This window comes from Anomaloglossus baeobatrachus, chromosome 5 (genome assembly GCF_048569485.1).
Source record: "Anomaloglossus baeobatrachus isolate aAnoBae1 chromosome 5, aAnoBae1.hap1, whole genome shotgun sequence".
NCBI classification, from domain to species: Eukaryota; Metazoa; Chordata; class Amphibia; order Anura; family Aromobatidae; genus Anomaloglossus; species Anomaloglossus baeobatrachus.
The window spans coordinates 411,278,515-411,298,854 of NC_134357.1; the positions used below are offsets into that span (position 1 = coordinate 411,278,515).

Here is a 20,340-nt window from a genome sequence, read left to right on the forward strand (position 1 = left end):
ATGTCCTTTGTGAACATAGCCTTAGAACGCCTGCAGCCAGTAATCTAAGTGATACGTCATTGGATTCTGAGTCTCTTTGCCTACATTATGTTACTCTCAAATGAGGCAGCAAAAACCAGCTGACAGATTCCATTTAATACTGTACAAGTGATGGGATTATTATGAAGGCATTAGAAGTTGCCATAGGTTCTCTCACCTGTGCAATACTAAGGAAGTCCTGATAACATGATCTGTTTGGGGACGTGACAACTAGAGTTTTGGAAACACTGGTCTAATAGATTGCTTGACATTAACCCTTTGAACCTTTTACCGGGTTATCCCCAGAACTTTAGCTAATCATAGGTTTGGCATAAACCTTATTAAGGTGGTAGAAATGGAGGACATCCAGATGTCTAAGGAATAATGAAGTTTTATTAGCCTCAAACTAAGTTCTCCAGAGAACTACAGTCCATTACATGGGTTCTGTGTAATACTATATTTCTCCTGTCGAGGCACTGCAGAGAAACTGAACACTAAGACACTTTGTGATCTGCTCCTCAATGAGAGACCCTTCTAACAAAAAGAGAAGGTCTAGGTGCCTTTAAGACTCCATGTTGCTCAGTTAGATGAATCATATGAATCCTGATACTGACCTGTTGCAGATTGGGGTATTCCAAAACCTATGACTTATGCGGGCGTCACACGGGACGATCTATCGTGCGATCGCACAAGCGATCGTACCCGCCCCCGTCGTTTGTGCGTCACGGGCAATTAGTTGCCTGTGGCGCACAAAGTCGTTAACCCCCTGTCACACACACCTCCCGGACGACCTCGCTGTGGGCGGCGAACATCCTCTTTCTGAAGGGGGAGGGACGTACGGCGTCACAGCGACGTCACACTGCCGCCAGCCAATAGACGCGGAGGGGCGGAGATAAGCGGGACGTAAACATCCCGCCCAACTCCTTCCTTCCACATTGCCGGCGGGATGCAGGTAAGCTGTGTTCATCATTCCCGGGGTGTCACACGGAACGATGTGTGCTGCCTCGGGAACGATGAACAACCGGCGCACAGAAGATGAAACGACTTTTTGAAAATGAACGACGTGTCAACGAGCAACGATAAGGTGAGTATTTTTGCTCGTTCACCGTCGCTCGTAGCTGTCACACGCTACGATATATCAAACGATGCCGGATGTGGGTCACTTACGATGTGACCCCGCCGACATATCGCCCGATATATCGTCCCGTGTGACGCCCGCATTAATCTTCATTGGGAAAGAATTCATGTCCACGGCAGCGGATGGACTTTGTGCAATACTTTGCAATTAAGGGTTCGACTTTCATAGCTCACAAGAATGGTGGTGTCCAAGTCACTTGTGTGAATGGCTCATTTGGTGCACTTGCTCGCTGCTGCTCAATTCATTCTCAATGGGTCGGAGTAGATAACCAAACGTTACACTCCGTCAACCCTATTGGAATAAATGGAGAAGCAATATCTACGCAACTGCAACACCACTCACAGAGGACTCAAGTTCCCAGCAGTCGGGATCAGAAACGTACCACTGATTCTGTGCATAGGTGATAAAGTTGAATTTTGGGATAACCACTCTAAATGCAGCCACTATACAGATTTCAGCTGGTCCATGCAGTGGTTAAAAAGCAAAATATCCTGATACATTGATTTGGAAAAAAGAATATTTTCCAAAGTCCTGCACTATAATAGTTTTTTATATCTCGAGGTATGCTTTACTCACCGTGACTTGGATGCCTACAGTGCCCCCTAGTGTTGGAATATGAAAATCCTTCACCTAAAGCTTCAAAAGATATTTCTTGCCAAATGCATTTGACTAATGTGTATAAGGGAAAGAAGATGACATAGAAAAGACAGACAGAACGCTTCTCACAGAGGCTTACACCCTAAAGACGATGGGTAATGACATAATAGAATGACACAATAGATAGAATCCATGGATCAAGGATCTGAAAGAACAAAAGAGGGGTTATAAATAGATCTTCCAGGATAAATCACACAACCAGACATCTTGAGAGCAAGATCTAAAGTGCACGGAGGAGCAAAGAGGATGGAAGCAGCAGAGGCTGAAGAATGTGGTGTTATGAATCTAAGACTTTATAATAGGGTTAAAAGTCCAAGAGATAATGCAATAATGGTGTACAGGCAGAACAGTATAGAAATGTCTCCAAAAGGATCATATTAGAGGATATGAGAAAAAGTGCAGCACAAGAGAAAGGGGACAGGAACATATATAAAAACATTGTATAGATTTCAGATGATAGATAGAGGGATAGATAGATCTATAGATGATAGATAATAGCTAAATAATAAATAGATAGATGATAATAGAAAGAGGGATGGATACATAGATAGATAGATAGATAGATAGATAGAGGGATAGATAGATGATAGATAATAGCTAAATAATAGATAGATGATAGATAATAGAAAGAGGGATGGATAGATGATAGATAGATAGATAGAGGGATAGATAGATGATAGATAGATAGATAGATGATAGAGAGATGGATAGATAGATAATGATTGATTGATTGATTGATTGATTGATAGAGAGATAGATAGATGTTAGAGAGATGGGTAGATAGATGATAGAGAGACAGAGCGATAGATAGATAGATAGACTGAACTTCAATATGTTCGATCCCTGGTTTTCAAGGGAGAAAGTTATCACCAGGGGTGTCTGGTAGAAGCTTAATCCCCTCTTCCCATCCAAACTTATGTATGAGAAGTCAGGGGAAAAACTGTCAGTCGACAGCTACTGAATGAGTATTTTAATTTCTCTGTTGTCATCTATTTCCGCATTAGCAGGCCATAGTGCCAGCCAGGACGTGTACATTTCCGTTGGGTATCGTATACTATTTACTAGAATAAGATGTTCACCACACTTCTCAGTAGTGCACACACCCTGGAAGGCACCTTCATCAGCGCTGCCCACGTCGTAATGTGGAAATATGAAAAGCCACTTGTGTGTTTATTTATATATTATATATATATATATATATATATATATATATATATATATATATATATATATACAGTACAGACCAAACGTTTGGACACGCCTTCTCATTCAAAGTTTTCTTTATTTTCATGACTCTGAAGATTGTAGATTCACTTTGAAGGCATCAAAACTATGAATTAACACATGTGGAATGAAATACTTAACAAAAAAGTGTTAAACAACTAAAAATATGTCTTATATTCTAGGTTCTTCAAAGTAGCCACCTTTTGCTTTAATTACTGCTTTGCACACTCTTGGCATTCTCTTGATGAGTTTCAAGAGGTAGTCACCGGAAATGGTTTTCACTTCACAGGTGTGCCCTGTCAAGTTTAATAAGTGGGATTTCTTGCCTTATAAATGGGGTTGGGACCATCAGTTATGTTGTGCAGAAGTCTGGTGGATACACAGCTGATAGTCCTACTGAATAGACTGTTAGAATTTGTATTATGGCAAGAAACAGCTAAGTAAAGAAAAACAAGTGGTCATCATTACTTTAAGAAATGAAGGTCAGTCAGTCCGAAAAATTGGGAAACTTTGAAAGTGTCCTCAAGTGCAGTGGCAAAAACCATTAAACGCTACAAAGAAACTGGGTCACATGAGGACCGCCCCAGGAAAGGAAGACCAAGAGTCACCTCTGCTGTGGAAGATACGTTTATTCGAGTCACCAGCTTCAGAAATCGCAGGTTAACAGCAGCTCAGATTAGAGACCAGGTGAATGCCACACAGAGTGCTACACCAGATGACCTGGCCTTCACAGTCACCAGACCTGAACCCAATCGAGAGGGTTTGTGGTGAGCTGCTCCGCAGAGTGAAGGCAAAAGGGCCAACAAGTGCTAAGCATCTCTGTGAACTCCTTCAAGACTGTTGGAAGACCATTTCCAATGACTACCTCTTGAAGCTCATCAAGAGAATGCCAAGAGTGTGCAAAGCAGTAATCAAAGCAAAAGATGGCTACTTTGAAGAACCTAGAATTTAAGACATATTTTCAGCTGTTTCACACTTTTTTTTTTAAGTATTTCATTCCACATGTGTTAATTCATAGTTTTGATGCCTTCAATGTCAATCTACAATTTTCAGAGTCATGAAAATAAAGAAAACTCTTTGAATGAGAAGGTGTGTCCAAAGTTTTGGTCTGTACTATATATATATATATATATATATATATATATATATATATGTGTGTGTGTGTGTGTGACGCCCTAATAAAATCAGGGTGTCACAGACGACTGCACCCCTCTTCTAGGTGCAGGAGTCTCTCCTCTTTGGTACTCCATCACAATCCCCATACTGGTACACAACACCAGCCATCAAAATCCTAGTCACCTCCCTATGACAATAAGGACACACCAGTGGGCGGGACCAAACAGATGGCAACACGCACCTAGGGGTTCTGAGGAGTGATGGGAGGGAACAGTGACAGTTGAGAAGAGAGTTGACAGTTGAGTGGAGGAAGACGGTTGTGAGGAGAGGAGAGTGAGAGACGGTGAACAGAGTAGTCAGGAGTTCGAGCTCCTGGGCTACCGGACAACTGACTAGGTGGCAGTCGGTGAACAGGGCCACAGGCGACGGAGATCCGGTTGCGGGAAACCTTAAGTGGACCGGGGCAGGGTCGTAGCCCGTCGGTACCGACAGCGGGAATCCGGTCCGGAGCCGTGCACAGACAGGGTACCTGGACCCTAGGGCAAGGAGACGCTTTAAGCCCCTTACCAATTGACTAGCCGGGGACAAGATTTCAGGTCTCGTCCCACAGGAGGCCCAGATAGAGCGCGACGGAAGCCCAACAAGGGGGATAGGGCTCCGCAATTGCCTGCTAAGATCCCACAGGTCAGTTCCCGTGGGCCACAGCTCCCAAAAGACAGTAACACCGGGAGTTGAGTTCCCCGTTTCACACGGAGTGATTACAGTAAAAGACTTAAACACAAAGTGCAAGTGGAAGGACTCCTGTTCTACAATACTGGGGTGTGGGATCCGAACACCCCCCCCCTCCAGAGGCTACCGGCTGCTGGTGATTTGGTTTACCATCTGGACTCTGTGTCAAGTTATTTCAGGAACTGTCATTACACCAACACCATTCGATCCAACCCTGCAGATTGCACTCCGCCACACTATCCCACCTGTATCGGGGTCGCGGGTCAACACCTCCCCTACCCGTGGAGGGGAGAACATCCAGCTGCCCCACTCCACCACTCCATCAGGCCCAGGCACCATCTCCAGCGGTAGCGACGGTGCCACCAAAATCACCGCACACTACGGGTCGCGTCACTGACAAACCTCCCCTATATATATAACACCCCTTTTTCACTTGCGAGCGACAGATGGGTGCTCAGGCCCGAGTCCGGCTTCCCCTCGAGCCACCGCAACGAACCCGGATCCGAGCGTCTCGAGCAGCCCCCCTGCCGCGTTCTGTCCCCCTGCCCGCAACATTTTATATATATATATATATATATATATATATATATATAGCACCCGAGGCTGAAATGTTCCCAGTGGGGTGCAATATATTCCATAAGCTATATGCTTATGGGGTTAATTTGCGGCTCGTGCCTCACCCTACTGACAGTTGTGTAAATACAGATCATGTCTCTGGGATGTTGGGTCTCATGTAAATTACAACGTAGGGAACAAGATTTGCAAATATAATATTGAATGAAATGTGACTGCATTTGCATTGCTAGCAGGTGCCAGCACCGCCTCTTGGAAAGTCTACGGCTCAGCTGTCAGTCACAAAGATCCTTCACTTTCTTCTGAGAGAGTTACCTGTCTGGAATCTGCCTTGTATTTTATGTCCTCTTGTAGTGTGTGGTCCATGGTTATTATGACCAAAGCTGACCATAACATTGGTGCAACCTGTGCAGGCAGACAGGGGCCCAAGGTATAAAGGTGCCACCTCTACCTCCAATTGTGCTTTATGATGAGATTGGACTCCAAAGGGACCATATACTGTTCTGGCATAGGGGCCCCCATCTGGCTTTGTAAGGGGTTGTGCAAGTGATGCATTGTCTAGTCCTTATTTTTATGAACCTTACTATGGAGTCCTGAGTCCTGAGCCAATGTGAACATAGGCTAAAACAGCAACTATCATTTTGAAGGATCTGGCTTATCCATGTATTACAAGAGCAGTCAATTGATTTTAAAGAGGATCTCTCAGTGGATTGTTTTCAACTTAAACTAAAGGCCACGTCTCACTAAGCGACATCGCTAGCGACATCGCTGCTGAGTCACGGTTTTGGTGACGCAACAGCGATCTTGCTAGCGATGTCGCTGTGTGTGACATCCAGCAACGACCTGGCCCCTGCTGTGAGGTCGCCGTTCGTTGCTGAATGTCCTGGAGCATTTTCTTCAAAGGCGATGTCCTGCTGGGCAGGACGCATCGCTATGTTTGACACTGTGTGACAGGGTCCCAATGACAGCAGAGATCGTTATACAGGTCGCTACTGCGACCTGTATCGTTACTGGGTCGTTGGTAAGGTCTGACTGTGTGACATCTCACCAGCGACTTACCAACGATCCTTATCAGGTCGCATCGTTTTCGGGATCGCTGGTAAGTCGCTAAATGTTACGGGGGCTTAAGTACCTCCTCTAATTCGCACTTCTCCACTGATTCTAGAACAGCTTCTCTCCTTTTTATGTGCCTCTCCACTTCAAAGATATGCCCCCCAGAATCAAAGGTGCCCAGCCAACAGAACTTCTCTGTGGGCGTTTGCTTTTTCTCCTCTGATGTCGGACAATCAAAATACAGTTGAACCCACAGAGATGTTCTGTGGAATACGCCCAGTTGGTTGAAGGTTATATGTGATCCATTATTACCGGGGGCATAACTTTGGAAAAGAGGGACACAGAAGAAAAAGAAAAACTATTCCAGAATCAGCAGAGCAACACCAAATGGAGGAGGCAGTTAGTTCACTTTAAAAAGTCTAGTGGAAAATCTTAAAGGAAACCTGTCAGGTGCAATATGCACCCAGAACCACGAGCAGTTCTGGGTGTGTGCCACCCCCGTAATAGCCGACGGGCTGCTCTGACCCGGATCCGCAGTGGCTCGAGGGGTCTCCGGATCCGAGGCGGCGTTGTGCGGCACCCTCGGAAATAAAAAGGGGGATTTGTTGTGGTTTTGGGATAATGTACATGACGCCACCCACGGTGTGTGGTAACGTGAGGGACCACCACTGCCGGTTTTGGGGAGCCCGGGGACGCTGGTGTGTGGCAGCATGAGTTGTTAACCCCTCCGTGGGCAGGGGAGTGGTGTCCCGGGGTCCGGTGATGGTTGGCGTGGGGAACCCGTCAAGTGCAAGGGGGATAACGTGTACTCACACAGTCCAAAGTCACTGACGCTGACACCAGGTAAACCAAACTCTTGAGCACTCTGCAGTCCTTGGGCGAGCACGCTGGGTCCGTGCCCTTTTGGTGTTGCCGGTTGACCTGAAGCCTTGTCCCTTGGCACTGTGTGTCCTACGTGTGGATCCCTTACACTTGAAGCGTTTCGGGTCCCGCTCACCTGCGTGGCTAGCAGGGTGAGCTTGCTCTAAGGGTTCATGCTTGGGATTTTCTGGACGGTTGTGGGAAGTCCTATCCCCCTCGTTGCGCTAGTACGCCGATTCTGGAGCAGGTGGGAAACGGTTCCTGAAGATTCCGTCCCCGTCGGGTGAATTACTGGGCTGCGTGAAGCTACTTCCCAGCCTAAGGTCCGCGTACCCAGTCGTGCCCTGGTCCCTGCCCGGTTGTATCACAAGGCAGCCGGCCCGCTCTCTGTAGCAGCACCGTGCTCCCTGCCACTACCCCCTGCGATCGGGGCTCCAGCTCCTTCTGGCCAGGCTAACGTCTGGCACCTGGGACGGGTACAGGAGCCCAGATCCACAGCGTGACCTGTCACTGCTGAACTTCAACTCTCCTCTCTCTAACTCTAACTGCACTGACACTTCTGCCCTCCTTCTATCAGCCCCCCATCTGGGTTGCCCTATTCCCCTCAGGCCGCCCAATGGGTGTTTGGTGGGTGTGGTGCAGAGTGTTCCTCAGGATTTGTGGACACCTGTTGGTAGCAACACCAAAGTGACAGGACCCGTAACCAAGGAGGAGTGGGTACCATGCAGAAGGGCAGATTGCACGGCACCCTTGTGACGACCTGATAGGCCAGGGCGTCACAGGTGCATATTGCTAATCCTTTCCTAACTGTCCGTATACACTAGCATAGATAAAGAGATCTTTAGAAAAAGTATTTCTAAAGATCGTTTATTCTATGCTAATGAGGCCAAGGACCAGTCCCAAGGGCGTTTCTTCCCTTGGCTAGTCAGCCCCCTTAGCATGTTAGCACGCCCCTGTGTAGCGTACTAGCATACTAATTAATGCGCAGCGACGCCGCACATACCTCAGTCTTGATGGCGGCTGGCAGAGGGTGAATGCACACTGCACATGATCCGGAGTCCCCAGGACTTCCAGTCATGCACATTATACTTCACTGAAGCCGGGAAGCTTACACCCAGCATCAATTTAGTGTGCATGATTGGAAGTCCCGGGGACTTCGGATCGTGTGCAGTGCGCAACCATCCTCCGGCGGCCACCATGAAGAGTGAGATATGTGCAATGTCGCTGCGCATTCATTAACATGTTAGTGCCACGGAAGCGTGCTAACATGCTAGGGGGGCCAACTAGCCAAGGGAAGAAACACCCTTGGGACTGGTCCCTTGCCTCATTAGCATACGGTATAAGATCTTTAGAAATACTTTTTCTAAAGATATCTTTATCTATGCTAGTGTATACAGGGACGGTTAGGCAGGAATTAGCAATATGCACCCAGAACTGCTCATGGTTCTGGGTGCATATTGCACCTGACAGGTGAGGTTCCCGTTAAATGGGCGCAGTGAAATACTACATTTCTCCTGCGAGGTCACTGTAGGGGAACTGAATGGTGGCTTGACTAGTCTATAACATCTATGAGATGTTCCAAGCAGGACAATGGGGATTGTTTTAACGATAAAAGGGTACTACCCGAAAAAGACGACCCCATTAACACTCCATGTAAGCACTATACAGCAGCATAAGGAGCAGTGAGGCGCAGGGAATGGCATCCAACCAGGCTCTGTAGTGTACATGGAGCCTAAAGCCTTAGAAAGTAGCCACAGGAGAGGGGTGTTCATATTTATTCTCTTTGGCAGAAATTACTAGGTCAAAAAACCCCTATGGCATTGATAGCAATGGGCACTCGGGGCTATATACCCCAAGCCATGGCAGTCTGAGTGTGACAGTGATGTCTGAGCCGCTTGTCGGCCATATTCCAGAGCGACCCTCGCTGTGTATGATGGGCTGACAGGCACGTCAGCATATTTTATACTTTCAGCTGTAAAACAAGCAATATAAAAGCTGACAACTTTACAGGCTCCAAAGTAGAGACGAGAAAGAAATATACAACACACTAAAATACAAGCGGCCATTAAGCCTTGTAATTCACGCACATAAAACAAACAAGACAATTATTCCTTCTGCATATAAACACCTAAAGGAGAAAAAAAATCTCCCGCCACCATCTGCTGTAAGGAGGCTTGTGCCATCTTCAGGAGCTGCTTAATGCACACATACTCCGCGTATGCCCCAAGCCATGTGCCTGATTACAGTATACAGCGGTGGGCTGCTCGGCCTGGCACACATTGCTTGTAATTGGCAGGAAGGGGCAGAGGTTTCTAGTTTGCGTTGTGTGCTGGATACATTATGTTCCCAGTGATTGTAAGCATAGAAGGAAAATAACAGAACGCCTCCTGCTGCCACTGCCTGCGCTGAGTAGGGTCATTTACAAATGGGTATAATGATTCTCCCTGTGTGCCCGGGGCACGGTATGCTGATACAGGGAGACTGCAAGCAGATAAACAGAGTAGGATGCATCATTTGGCGGCTCCATCCAGGACCTTCAGTTAGTGCTGCCATCTTGTGGCAGGGCTCTGTTCTGCGCATTTTGTAATGCTGGATTTCATAACTGACACAAGTGTTATATGTGCTCCAGTCTATTAAATTGGGGGTGAAAGGCATCACAATGTGTTCTCTAATGGGCAGGAGAAGCGTCTTCCCCACAGACTGAAAAAGAGATATAATGTGTTACTCCTAGCGCAAGTGTCTGACATCCCATTAATTGAAGAACATCACAGAAAGTCCCTTTTTCATACTCGGTTCACTCCCGAGATGTGTGTTTAAAGGGAATCTGTCGCCGTGTTTTTGCTACCTACTCTGAGAGTAACATAATATAGGGGCAGAGATCCAGATTCCAGCGGTGTGTCACTTACTGGGCTGGTTGGAGTAGTTTTGATAAAATCAGTTTAATCAGCAGGAGATTATCATTAGAGGACTACTTGGCGTGCTGCCAGGTAATCCAGCATATTCATTAGCTCTGTATAACTGCTAGATCTGCAGCAAAAAAAACAATGATTTTATCAAAATGACAGCAAATAGCCCAGTAAGTGACACATCACTGGATGTGGACACTCTACTGTCTTGTCAATTATGTAATTCATGTTATGATTTAAGTTGTGCTGCTGTGATACCATAATTTCCCACGGGATCAATAAAGTCTATCGTATCGTAATCTGGGTCTCTGTCTCTACATTATGCTGCTCTCAGATGGGGGAGCAAAAACCTGCTGACAGATTCTCTTTAACCATAAAATAATAAATTATAGAGCATCTTTTCATTGACATTATTTTATATTCCTCTGTTGGTCCTCCTGGAAATTTCTAAATAAACTATCAGTTGGTTGTAGAGATGAGCGATTTGATTTATGCTGCTCCAGGCCAACGTCCACCACCATCTGGGCAGCACGGTGGCTCAGTGGTTAGCAGTGCAGTCTTGCCGCACTAGGGTCCTAGGGTCAAATTCCACCAAGGAAGAAATCTACAAGGAGTTTTTTTTTTTTATTAATTATTATTATTATTATTATTATTATAGCGCCATCAATTCCATGGCGCTTTACATGTGAAAGGGGTATACATAATAGGGACAAGTACAGTAATCATAAACAGTACAAGACACAGACAGGTACAGGAGGATAGAGGTCCCTGCCTGCGAGGGCTCACAGTCTACAAGGGATAGGTGAGAATACAGTAGGTTAAGGTAGAGCTGATTGTGCGGCGCTGTATCAGACTGAGGGTTACGGCAGGTTGTAGACTTGTCGGAAGAGGTGGGTCTTCAGGTTCCTTTTGAAGGTTGTCAAGGTAGGCAAGAGTCTGATATGTTGTGGCAGTTTATATGTTCTCCCCAAGCTTGTGTTGGTTCTCCAGTTTCCTCCCACACTCCGAAGAGTGTCTAATACAGTCACTGACAGAAGTTCTGTCGCTTATCCATTTTATGTAAATAAAAGCTTATAACCTGACTTTATATTCATCCATTGGTTTTATAAATTACTCTTTTGAAAGCTGAAACCCTCCCAAATTTGGTTTAGGTTATGCAAATAAAGTTGCTGAAAAGCTGAAATATTGATCATTTAATGAACACAGAAAGGTCAGATTTTGGCAAGACAAAAGTTTTGTTGCTCACAGAAAGTAATGTGAAATTCAAACAAATAATTAACTTCTAATACAAATATAATTTGCATAACATTGGTGAATGAAGTTGTGGTGCTATTAGAGCCATAATTAATGTTTTGTGTGACTTCCATGAGCTTGAAGGACTGCATCCATGCGGTTCAACAATGATTCATACAATTTATTGATGAAGTCATAAGGAATAGCAAAGAATGCAGTCTTACATGCCTCCCAGAGTTCATCTAGATTCTTTGGTTTTGTCTTCCAAGCTTCCTCTTTCATCCTACCCCAAACATGCTCAATGATGGTCATGTCTGCTGACTGGGCTGGCCAGTCCTTGAGCACCTTGATCTTCTTTACCAGGAGGAACTTTGCTGTAGAAATGGATGTATGAGATGGAGCACCATCCTGCTGCAGAATTTGACTCCTTTTATGATTTGGAATGTAAGAGGTAGCTAATACGTCTTGATATTTTAGGCTATTGATATTTTCTTCCACCTTGTAAATGTTTCGCACACCGCTATACTGAATGTAACCCCAGACCATGATCTTTCCACAACCAAACTTAACTGTTTTCTGGATCCATACGGGCTCCAGTAGGTCTCCTGCAGTATTTGTGGTGGCTGTGGTGTAATTCATCAGAGAAATCCACCGTCTGCCACTTTTCCAGCATCCATCTGTTTAGCAGGATGTGGGACTTTGCAAATGCCAAATGGTTTTTTAATTACATTTTGTTTAATGCTGGCTTCTGGGCACTGATTCGACCATGGAGGCCATTTCGAGACAGAATACTACAAACTGTTCTAGTTGACACAGGGACTTGAAGCGACAAGGCCTTTTGGAGCTCTGCTGCAGTGGAACAGGGGCTGGGTTTGGATTTTCTAACCAACAAACGTTCCTTCTGAGCAGTTGTCTTGAGGGGTCTGCCGGACCTGGGCTTGTCAAAAACATCTCCAGTTTCTTGAAATCTTTTTTTAATTCTTTGTACTTGTCACTGAGACACATTAAAGGTACCAGCCACCTCTGCAGTGGATCTGGTCTTCAGACTCTTGATGATCAAGGCCTTGGTCACAGAGTGGATTTTTGGCATGTTGTCAGAGGTCAAGTTGCAGTTCAAGTGAAGGTCTGGGGTGCTGGGTTTCTTTTTATACACACTCACTAATTAAACAATCATTTAGTGAGTACAGGTGAGGATGTAAACTAGGATTGGGTGCATTATATGACAAGGCGACAAAACTTTTGTCCTGCCAAAATCTGACCTTTCTGTGTTCATTAAATGATCAATATTTCAGCAACTTTATTTTCATAACCTAAACCAAATTTGGGACGGTTTCAGCTTTCAAAAGAGTAATTTATGAAACCAATGGATGAATTTAAAAATCAGGTTATAAGCTTTTATTTACATAACACGGATAAGTGACAGAACTTCTGTCAGGGACTGTATATATTTTCAAAATTTTGTGTTTGTTGCTTAAGGCAAGAGTGTTCTACGCTCAAGGGAAAACAAAATGGTGAAGTCTAATGTGATATTCACAGCAACTGAGAGCAGAGGATTGATAAAATTCTTGTTTCTACAAGGAAAGTCCGAGAAGGATATTCATGGTGATATGTCGCAGACATTGGGGGATCAATGCCCTTCATATTCCACAGTTAAGAACTGGGTTGTCAAATTTAAAACAGTCCACTTCAGCACCAATGATGAGGATCGTCCTGGACAACCGAGAGTGGCTGTTGTTCCGGAGATTGTCCATGCTGTGCACAACCTCATACTGGAGAATCAACGAATTTCAGCTACAGCAATAGCAGACATCAAGGGGGATTCGTGTTTGTGTCATTATCCATGAACATTTGGACATGAGGAAGCTATCTGCAAAGTGAGTCCCCAAATGTTTGACAACAGATCAGAGAAGCATGTGAGTGAAAACTTCCCGGTCCATTTGTCACCGTTTCCGGACTGATATGAACTTTCTGGATTGACTGATCACTATGGATGAGACCTGGATTAATTTGTATGTCCCTGAAAACAAAGAACAGTCAAAAGAGTGGCGGCACAGTGGTTCTCCTCGTCCAAAGAAGTTCAGGGTGCACAAATCAGCCACTAAGGTGATGGCGTCTGTGTTCTGAGATAAGGAGAGGGCATGCTGCTAGTGAACTACCTTCAAAAGGGTTCCACTATCAATGCAAGGTATTACATTGAACTTTTGGACCAACTGAAGGCTGCTCTGAAGGCCAAAAGGCGCGGCAAGCTGTCCAAAGGAATCTTGTTCCTGCAAGACAACGCCTCCGCTCACACTGCACAAGCAACCTGGGCAAAACTCGCAGAGCTGGGCTTCCAGGTGGTTGACCACCCACCTTATTCACCAGATCTAGCTCCCTCCGACTATCATCTGTTTCCAAACCTGAAGAAACACCTCAAGGGTACCAGATTTACCACCATTTCTGATGCCATTGCTGCTATAGATGCCTGATTTGAGGCACAACCGAAATCCTTCTTTTTGCTAGGCTTACACAACTTGGAATACCGATGTAAGAAGTGTGTTGACATCAGTGGAGAGTATGTGGAATAAATGTAAAGTTTCATCATCCTATCTCGTTTCTTTCTGGGTAAAGCCAAAGACTTATCAGCAGCCCCTCGTACGTACCGGAATCACGGACGTGTGAAGGGAGCTTTGAAGAATAACATGAAACATTCCAAAGCTAATTGAAAAAGTCAGGTGTCATGTTTTGTTTTTGTTTTGTTTTTTTAAATAAAAATATCACAAAAAATTCTTTGTTTTTCAGCTGAATTTACCAAACATCATGCACCACTTTAAACTTGACACAGAATCTGCCAGCACAAAAAGGAAAAAAAAGCAAAAACAACCTTAAAAAAAATCAATTAAAGGGATAAACTGGATCCTAAGATCTCACCCCTTATTAATTTGCTACTTTTGTGCCAGAAATGTGCACAAGATGTTAATGGTAACTTTTGGTGCACTGTGTTGCATGTTCCTTTGTAAAACAATACCTCTTTCATACAGCCTGCACCCCTATTCTCAAGCAAGGTGCACATAATAATATGGTGCATGTCATAAATGACACCTAAATAAATAAATAAATATAAATCGCCCCTATATAGCCAAATACCTTTCCCTTTTCCTGCTTGGCCCCATTTACCCACTGGTAGTAGTGGAGGAGGCAGCCAGGATTACCATATAATTGCATGGTTCCTGTGTCCATCTCTTGGTTCACAATTTGATAACTGCAAGTTTCGACTAGATTCACCGAATAAGTGGCAACAGGGCAGAATAATCCATTCGTCAGATTTAATAGCCGGAAATGGAAGATTGAGTGATTTTTTTTTATGACCCAAGTAAGCTCTAGTTCACATGCATGTCCTACTTTAGAAAAGCTCAATTATGGCTGCTGGAAATAAATAGTGCAGAAGAATGTAAAATATTGACTACAGGTAAAAGCCTCCAGATGAAACACTGCGCAGCACTGCCACCTGCTGGAGGTTATAACACATTACATCTCATTTTAGACATTTAACCCTTTCCAATTCAGTTTCCAATCCATTCTAAAGCAAAATTATTTTTTTTACTAGTTTGCCAATATTTTTTCCATTTTTTTATTTTTTGCAGAACTAATTGTTCTTTTATAGAGCATAAAAAATGGACCAAAACAAAAAATCTATTTTTTTTATATTTCCTACAGTTAAAGTGAATCTGTTACCAGATTATACAATGCAAACTGCATAGATTTTTAATAGATTTCTTAGTCCTAATGACATAGGTGTACTTGCTTTTAAAGGGGATGTTCACTACTTGGACAATCCCTACTCATTCACCTTGTTCACTCCCGTAAAGATAAGTTAGCCTATTTATTTAATCGTATGAATGTATACCTTACCATCATAAAAAAATAGACACCTGACAATAGACAGTGATTGAAAAATATCAAAAGGATAAAAATCAAAGTTGAATATCAAGATTTTCTATATATGCAATAGCGTTATCATTTACAATATAGAAATCCTTCTTGTCACCATGGTAGGATCTCAGGGGGAGCTCCTCAACAATGTGCTGGACAGTTTGACGATCTGCTCCACAATCACAGGTCGGAGAGTCATATTTTCCCCACTTATACATAAAATCTGCACAGACGCCAAAGTTTGTTCTGATACGATTTAGAGTAACCCATGTTTTCCTTGGTAGATTGAAGCCTGGTGGAGGGTTTTGTAAATTAGGGAGCATTTGGGGATCACCTTCTACTACATTGACCCAAAGTTCTCGCCATTTCTCCTCTAAATTGAAGTCTTGTTCATGCAAGGTGATTGCAGTTCGGATGGGTGGGTGTCTTGATTTCAATCGTTGTATTGTAACATCTCTGATATTTTGGTGTATTGGAAGTTTTTCATTATTCACTACTTTATTGTATTCTTTAAGTGGGAGCTTTTATCTTCTTAGATTTGCGGGTGCGATATGACTCAGCACAGGTAACCAGTGAACAGGTGTAGGTCTAATAGCACCAGATATTATACGCAAAGAGTTGTTCAGCTGAGTGTCAATTAAGTTTACATGACAGCTATTTAACCATGCTGGAGCACAGTATTCTGCAGCAGAGTACACCAGGGCAAGAGTAGATGTTCTCAAAACAGATGTTGCCGAGCCCCAGGAGGATCCACAAAGTTTCTGAATAATATTATTACGTGCTTTCAGTTTCTGCGCCAATTTATCCAGATGGGATTTAAAAGTTAGACTTCTATCAAGGGTTACACCTAAGTACTTAGGATTGAAATTGTGTTAACAGATTGGCCTTCAAATTGTACTTTAAGTTCAGTCTTAGCACTTGCATTGTGTACATGAAAGCAACAAACTTCCGTTTTTGATGGGTTATGTTTTAATCTCCATTGTCGGAAGTACTTTCCCATTACACTAAGATCTTTTGTAAGAACATCTTCTGCTTCCTCCATTGTTTTGCTTACCATATACTCACCATCGATGGGGCCGCGGTTCCAGCAGTGTCTGACATTGCATTGTCAGGGCGCACGTGACATTGTTATGACACGAGCGCCCTGCTACCAATCAGCACCGGCGTCCTTCACCCCGCCTTTAGATATCTCAACAAGATGTAAGCGCAGCGCTGACTTCCTGCTCAAATGTCCGAAGGTTAGGAGAAGGAAGCCGGCACTGATTGGTCACTGGAACCGACACTGATTCAGACATCGCTGGAACCGTACCATAGGTGAGTATAGGCTTATTTATTTTTCTGGAGTGAACAAAGGGAATGAGATGGGTTTGTCCAAGTAGTGGATAAACTTTTTAAAGGGAACCTGTCAGGTGCAATATGCATACAGAACCACGAGCAGTTCTGGGTGCATATTGCTAATCCCTGCCTAACTGTCCCAGCATCTATTAGCATAGATAAAGAGATCTTTAGAAAAAGTATTTCTAAAGATCCCATATGATATGCTAATGAGAGTTGGGACTAGTCCCCTGGGCATTGCGCCCCTTCCTAGTCGGCCCCATTACCATGTTAGTACGTCCCTGTGGGTATGCTATCATGCTAATGAATACGCAGCATTAGAGGATTATCTCACACACCTCTCCGCTGCCATCGCCGCTCGACAGGGGATTTTGGCTCAGTGCATATGACCCCGGAGTATGGGTCATGCGCACTACTTCAGTTTGAAGCCAGGACACGTACACCCGGCTTCATAGTGCACATGACCCAAACTCTGGGGTAATGCGCACTAAGCTGAAATCCCCCGTCGGGTGGCGATGGCAGCGGAGAGATGATCCTGTGATGCTGCGCATTCATTAGCATGTTAGACCGCCCATAGGGACGTACTAACATGCTAATGGGGGTAACTAGCAAGGGAAGTAACGCCCAGGGGACTAGTCCCCCCGCTCATTAGCATACGGTAAAAGATCTTTAGAAATTCTTTTTCTAAAGATTCCTTTATCTATGCTAGTGTATACAGGGACAGTTAGGCAGGGATTAGCAATATACACCCAGAACTGCTCGTGGTTCTGGCTGCATGTTGGACCTGACAGGTTCCCTTTAAAATGGCTGTGTAATTGTTACTAAAATGAGCATTTTAGGAATCCAGCTAGAACTGGACTCATAAAATGGGCGGCACGGTGGCTCAGTGGTTAGCACTGCAGTTTTGCAGCGCTGGGGTCCTGGGTTCAAATCCCACCAAGGACACCATCTGCAAGGAGTTTGTATGTTCTCCCCGTGTTTGCGTGGGTTTCCTCCCACACTCCAAAGACATACAGATAGGGACTCTAGATTGTGAGCCCTAATGGGGACAGTGTTGCCAATGTATGTAAAGCGCTATAGAATTAATAACGCTATATAAATTAATAAAATTATTAATTAATTATTATAAAATGCCTGTTTTAATATTAGGAAAACTTTCACAAAGGATTATGGATACAGCCATTCCTAAAAGAATTCTCACAGTGAGTACACCAGCCTCATCAGGTCTGAAGTTTCTATTTTATAATGTATGAAGTTTGTATTGTGAAATCTGGTGACAATTCTGCTTTAAGTATTTGTTATAATGAATCACATTTACCCTAATTCTGCTGAGTATCACTACAGTAGATGCGTGCTACTTATTGGCTGTTATATGGTTATTAGTGCTGAAAACAAAAATCCCCATTATGGTTTTAAACAGTATGTCCAGGAGATGCCATCACTGTATGAGCTGTAGGGCCCCGACCTGTGGGAACTCCCTGATTCTGAGAGTGAAGGGGCCGCAATTCTTATTTAGTGCTGCCTCCCCTTCACTGTTCTTCCCTGCACTATGGTATTTCTCACCACCCTCTGTGCAGACAACTGTAGAATGTCAAAAAATAAAGGCGAGGGCTACACAGCGATGTGTCACACGACACGGAAATTGCTGATAGAGTGAATAGGGTCCAGGACAGAACAGTGAATGGCAGACTTACAGCAGTAGGCTAGGCCTGCTGCCCATCATTCTCAGGATAAGTGGGCATCCTAGACGTTAGTCCCTAGTAATATGCCATCCTTTTATTTTGGAAGATGGGAAGACCCCTTTAAACATATCAAGCGGGCAGTTATGTACACAGCAATAAAGGGCTATTCCCATCTTCTACATTTATGGCATAAATGATAAATGTGTATTCCATGGCCGAAACCACGTGATGTGAAGTGTGGGCCTCGTTGCATGCCGCTGTCATGGCAGAGGTAACCACACATGTGCCACTCTTTCCATTCATCTTCATTGGCGCTCCAAAAATAGCTGAGCAACCACTGCCTTGAATATGGCGATTGTAGATGGAGATTAAAGGGTACTTTACACGCTGCGATATCGGTATCGATATCGCTAGCGAGTGTACCCGCCCCCGTCAGTTGTGCGACACGGGCAAATCGCTGCCCGTGTCGCACAACATCGCTTTCACCCGTCACACTGACTTACCTTCCCTGCGACGTCGCTCTGGCCGGCGATCCGCCTTCTTTCTAAGGGGGCGGTTCGTACGGCATCACAATGACGTCACACGGCAGCCGTCCAATAGCAGAGAAGGGGCAGAGATGAGCGATCGGAACATGCCGCCCACCTGCTTCCTTCCGGATTGCTGGTGGACGCAGGTAAGGAGATGTTCCATGTTCCTGCGGTGTCACACATAGCGATGTGTGCTGCTGCAGGAACGGCGAACAACATCGTACCTGCAGCAGCAACGATATTAAGGAAATGAGCGTCGTGTCAACGAGCAACGATTTTTTCACGTTTTTGTGCTCGTTAATCATCGCTCATTGGTGTCACACACTGTGATGTCGCTAACGGCGCCGGATGTGTGTCACTACCGACGTGACCCCGACGATATATCGGTAGCGATGTTGCAGCGTGTAAAGTACCCTTAAGAGGTACAATTATAAGAGACATTCATTCATAGCATATACTATAGGTTTCTAGAAGGCAGGTGTTCCACCTCCAGGTCCCCCAAATTTTTGCCGGATTCAGAATGGCATATTTCATGGTCCATCTACAGATTGCAATGTCTGGACTAACTGCATGTCTATCGACTCAAGCATACAACTTCATCAACACAAAGAAACCGTCACTTTGGGTTGGGGGACACTCTGAGCCAGTGCGGGCAATGCGGTCTGTATTTGGACTGTAAAATACGCTCGAGTGATCCTGAAATTAAAAACTGAGGTTCTGAGAGTGCAATATACAGCTTTCTTAACACCAATATACTTGAGCCATAAGCACAACTGGATCCTACGTCCTTTTGACCCATATGAGATGACAAATACTGTTAAAGACCCGATATTTGGGGGTCCTGGTGGATATTTTTCATTGTAGTTCATGAAGTTCAAATTACACCATAGCCACAGGCTACTGGTAAATCAAGATATGCCTGCAGGTGTAACGTTGGGTGCGAGAGGACTCCCAGCGAGCGGCGAAAAATATCTCCTAACACTCACCTGAGACTGAGTCCTGCACTCCATAATGTCTCTAGATGGGTCCTTCCCCTCATGTTCCGTCACGTGCCTAGGCCTTTGCTGGTACTGAACTCACCCTAATTAGTGTGAAGGCCAGCGACATGTTAGTCTTGGCACTGCAATAAGACGACACAAGGAAGGTAAGACAAACAGGTGGGGAAAGACACAACAAATAGCACTCCATGGTTTCTCTACAAATAAACTTCTCAGCTGCAACAGAACCAAACAGCTGAGCTTCTCCAGAGACAGGTTCCTTCAAAGAGGACAGTATAGAATGAACTATAGGAAGGAGTGAGCAGTGGATATTTAGAGCAGAAGGGAGTGGTTGCAGTTGATATTACAAGTACCTGATAAATCACTGCAGGATAGAAA

The 20,340-nt window shown here is 44.5% G+C and overlaps 1 long non-coding RNA gene across 1 annotated transcript in view; it reads right to left on the reverse strand.

Annotated features, from left to right (window-relative positions):
* LOC142310230 (uncharacterized) overlaps positions 1–20,075 on the reverse strand; it is a 126,617-nt gene extending 106,542 nt beyond the window's left edge. Inside the window, exon 1 of the long non-coding RNA XR_012754109.1 lies at positions 19,951–20,075. This is a non-coding gene — a long non-coding RNA (uncharacterized LOC142310230). The remainder of the gene's footprint in view (positions 1–19,950) is intronic.
* Between the last annotated feature and the right edge of the window lie 265 nt (positions 20,076–20,340).